Source organism: Coregonus clupeaformis, chromosome 15 (assembly GCF_020615455.1).
Source record: "Coregonus clupeaformis isolate EN_2021a chromosome 15, ASM2061545v1, whole genome shotgun sequence".
Classification (NCBI taxonomy): domain Eukaryota; kingdom Metazoa; phylum Chordata; class Actinopteri; order Salmoniformes; family Salmonidae; genus Coregonus; species Coregonus clupeaformis.
The window spans coordinates 64,664,088-64,669,087 of record NC_059206.1 but is presented as its reverse complement, the minus strand read 5'-3'; the positions used below and the strand labels follow the sequence as shown (position 1 = coordinate 64,669,087).

Below are 5,000 nucleotides of genomic sequence, written 5' to 3'. Positions count from 1 at the left end.
TTCTTGTGATCATTTTGACCCCACGGGGTGAGATCTTGCGTGGAGCCCCAGATCGAGGGAGATTATCAGTGGTCTTGTATGTCTTCCATTTCCTAATAATTGCTCCCACAGTTGATTTCTTCAAACCAAGCTGCTTACCTATTGCAGATTCAGTCTTCCCAGCCTGGTGCAGGTCTACAATTTTGTTTCTGGTGTCCTTTGACAGCTCTTTGGTCTTGGCCATAGTGGAGTTTGGAGTGTGACTGTTTGAGGTTGTGGACAGGTGTCTTTTATACTGATAACAAGTTCAAACATGTGCCATTAATACAGGTAACGAGTGGAGGACAGAGGAGCCTCTTAAAGAAGAAGTTACAGGTCTGTGAGAGCCAGAAATCTTGCTTGTTTGTAAGTGACCAAATACTTATTTTCCACCATAATTTGCAAATAAATTCATTAAAAATCCTACAATGTGATTTTCTGGATTTTTTTTTCTCAATCTGTCTGTCATAGTTGACGTGTACCTATGATGAATATTACAGGCCTCTCTCATCTTTTTAAGTGGGAGAACTTGCACAATTGGTGGCTGACTAAATACTTTTTTCCCCCACTGTATGTGATATCAATAGAGAGGTATACTTTCTGGGTGATTTAAATATTGACTGGCTGTCATCAGGCTGCACACTCAAGAGAAAGCTTCAAACTGTAACCAGTGCCCGCAACCTGGTTCAGGTTATCAGTCAACCTACCAGGGTAGTTACAAACAGTACAGAAACTAAATAATCAACATGTATTGATCATATCTTTATTAATGCTGCAGAGATTTGTTTGAAAGCAGTATCCAGATCCATTGGATGTAGTGATCATAATATAGTAGCCGTATCTAGGACAACCAAAGTTCCAAAGGCTGGGCCTAATATTGTGTATAAGAGGTCATACAATACGTTTTGTAGTGATTCCTATGTTGTTGATGTAAAGAATATATGTTGGTCCGTGGTGTGTAATGATGAGCAAACAGATACTGCACTTGACACATTTATGAAATTGCTTATCCCAGTTACTAATAAGCATGCACCCATTAAGAAAATGACTGTAAAAACGGTTAAATCCCCGTGGATTGATGAGGAATGAAAGCCAGTGTGTCTATGTATGCGGATGACTCAACACCATACACGTCAGCTACTACAGCAACTGAAATAACTGCAACACTTAACAAAGAGTTGCAGTTAGTTTCTGAATGGGTGGTAAGGAATAAGTTAGTCCTGAATATTTCCAAAACTAAAAGCATTGTATTTGGGTCAAATCATTCACTAAACCCTAAACCTCAACTACATCTCGTAATGAATCATGTGGAAATTGAGCAAGTTGAGGTGACTAAACTGCTCGGAGTAATCCTGGATTGTAGACGGTCATGGTCAAAGCATATTGATACAACAGTTGCTAAGATGGGTGAGAAGTATGTCCATAATTAAGTGCTGCTCTGCCTTCTTAACAGCACTATCAACAAGGCAGGTCCTACAGGCCCTAGTTTTGTCGCACCTGGACTACTGTTCAGTCGTGTGGTCAGGTGCCACAAAGAGGGACTTAGGAAAATGTCCGTTGGCTTAGAACAGGGCAGCACGGCTGGCCCTTAAAAGTACACGGAGAGCTAATATTAACGACAGTCTCTCCTGGCTCAGAGTGGAAGAGAGATTGACTTCATCACTACTTGTTTTTGTGAGAGGTGTCGACGAGCTGAATGTACCGAGCTATCTGTTTGGAACACTGGCACTCAGCTCGGACCCATGCATACCCCACAAGACATGCCACCAGAGGTCTCTTCACAATCCCCAAGTCCAGAACAGACTATGGGAGGCGCACAGCACTACATAGAGCCATGACTACATGGAACTCTATTCCACATCAGGTAACATTTACATTTTAGTCATTTAGCAGACGCTCTTATCCAGAGCTACTTACAGTTAGTGAGTGCATACATTTGTCATACTGGCCCCCCGTGGGAAATGAACCCACAACCCTGGCGTTGCAAGCGCCATGCTCTACCAACTGAGCTACACGGGGCCCAGGTAACTGATGCAAGCAGTAGAATCAGATTTGAAAAAACAGGTAAAAATACACCTTGTGGAACAGCAGGGACTGTGAAGAGACACACACACAGGTACATACACACATACATGTAGACACTCACTCTACACACACATACACATGGATGTTGTATTGTAAATATGTGATAGTGGAGTAGTGGCCTGAGGGAACACACTAAATGTATTGGGTAAAGTGTTATGAAATATAATGTCATGTAATATTTTTAATTGTATATACGGTAACTGCCTTAATGTTGCAGGACCCAGGAAAGAGTAACTGCTGCCTTGGCAGGAACTAATGGGGATCCTTAATAAATACAAATACAAGATACATATGCACACACCACTTTTCCGTTATAAATTTTTTAGAATCTTTTGAAACAAGTTATTTTTTTCATTTCACTTCACCAATTTGGACTATTTTATGTATGTCCATTACATGAAATCCAAATAAAGATCCATTTAAATTACAGGTTGTAATGCAACAAAATAGGAAAAACGCCAAGGGGGATGAATACTTTTGCAAGGCACTGTATACACTCAGCCACGGTGGCTGACCTGAGTAGAACAGGTTATACACTCAGCCACGGTGGCGGACCTGAGTAGAACAGGTTATACACTCAGCCACGGTGGCAGACCTGAGTAGAACAGGTTATACACTCAGCCACGGTGGCAGACCTGAGTAGAACAGGTTATACACTCAGCCACGGTGGCAGACCTGAGTAGAACAGGTTATACACTCAGCCACGGTGGCAGACTTGAGTAGAACAGGTTATACACTCAGCCACGGTGGCGGACCTGAGTAGAACAGGTTATACACTCAGCCACGGTGGTGGACCTGAGTAGAACAGGTTATAGACCTGAGTAGAACAGGTTATACACTCAGCCATGGTGGCAGACCTGAGTAGAATAGGTTATACACTCAGCCACGGTGGCAGACCTGAGTAGAACAGGTTTGTGGTTTGATTGATGTGTGAGAGGAAATCAATGTTCCTCTTACTCCTCTTCAGTAGCAGTTAATTTACAGAGCCAGGGGTTACACTCAGGTTCATTTCCTGAACATCACTCATTTACACACCCACACGCACGCACACACACACACACACACACACACACATGCAAACACACACACACACACACACACGGGGCACACACACACACACACTTTGACTCACATACACTTGGGATAAGGAACACATATACCAGGTCTGGTAAACATTTCAAAGAAAATGTGTGTTCAAGGACTTGAGGGGGAAATTCTAAGACAGATATATATATTTTTTGATTGAACCTTTATTTAACTAGGCAAGTCAGTTATTTACAATGACGGCCTACCAAGAGGCAAAAGGCCTCCTGTGGGGATGGGGGCTGGGATTAAAAATAAAACACACATCACGACAAGAGAGACACCACAACACTACATAAAGAGAGACACCACAACACTACATAAAGAGAGACACCACAACACTACATAAAGAGAGACACCACAACACTACATAAAGAGAGACACCACAACACTACATAAAGAGAGACGCCACAACACTACATAAAGAGAGACACCACAACACTACATAAAGAGAGACACCACAACACTACATAAAGAGAGACACCACAACACTACATAAAGAGAGACACCACAACACTACATAAAGAGAGACACCACAACACTACATAAAGAGAGACACCACAACACTACATAAAGAGAGACACCACAACACTACATAAAGAGAGACACCACAACACTACATAAAGAGAGACACCACAACACTACATAAAGAGAGACACCACAACACTACATAAAGAGAGACACCACAACACTACATAAAGAGAGACACCACAACACTACATAAAGAGAGACACCACAACACTACATAAAGAGAGACACCGCAACACTACATAAAGAGAGACACCGCAACACTACATAAAGAGAGACACCGCAACACTACATAAAGAGAGACACCGCAACACTACATAAAGAGAGACACCACAACACTACATAAAGAGAGACACCACAACACTACATAAAGAGAGACACCACAACACTACATAAAGAGAGACACCACAACACTACATAAAAAGAGACAACACAACACTACATAAAGAGAGACACCACAACACTACATAAAGAGAGACACCACAACACTACACAAAGAGAGACACCACAACACTACATAAAGAGAGACACCACAACACTACACAAAGAGAGACACCACAACACTACATAAAGAGAGACACCACAACACTACATAAAGAGAGACACCACAACACTACATAAAGAGAGACACTACAACACTACATAAAGAGAGACACCACAACACTACATAAAGAGAGACACTACAACACTACATAAAGAGAGACACCACAACACTACATAAAGAGACACCACAATGTACATGTACTCAAAACAGTCATTTGAGCAGGAAGCTTACCTTGTGATGAGACTGCTTAGGTTTATGTGACTGGAATGGGGTTGAACAGGAGGTATGAGTCCTTAACGATCCCCTGGAAGATGCAGGGATGCAGATGGACAGACTGAACTCCAATGCCTTTGGAAAACAGAGAGAGGTTCATTGAGTTCACATAGTCACTCACTCACTCACCTGCTGTACAGCACAATGACATGCATGTGTAGGCAGAACACACAACGATGTGCAAACACACACTCACACCACACACACACACACACACACACACACACTCACACCACACACACAGCAGTGACAACCGTACAAACATAAGTAAGTGACTGCAGGGACCCCAACACACATCAGCAACAGAGTATACCAGTGGTATTCAGCAGTATTCACTCTGTACTGTCACCAGTGGTATTCAGCAGTATTCACTCTGTACTGTCACCAGTGGTATTCAGCAGTATTCACTCTGTACTGTCACCAGTGGTATTCAGCAGTATTCACTCTGGACTGTCACCAGTGGCATTCA

General features: G+C 42.4%; 1 protein-coding gene across 1 annotated transcript in view; it reads right to left on the bottom strand.

Moving 5' to 3' along the window:
- The window catches only part of LOC121546369 (multiple epidermal growth factor-like domains protein 11), a 245,795-nt gene that overhangs the window by 195,479 nt on the left and 45,316 nt on the right, over nucleotides 1-5,000 (bottom strand). Inside the window, exon 2 of the mRNA XM_045225292.1 lies at nucleotides 4,490-4,606. The gene's annotated coding sequence lies outside the window, so the exon portion shown is untranslated. The remainder of the gene's footprint in view (nucleotides 1-4,489; nucleotides 4,607-5,000) is intronic.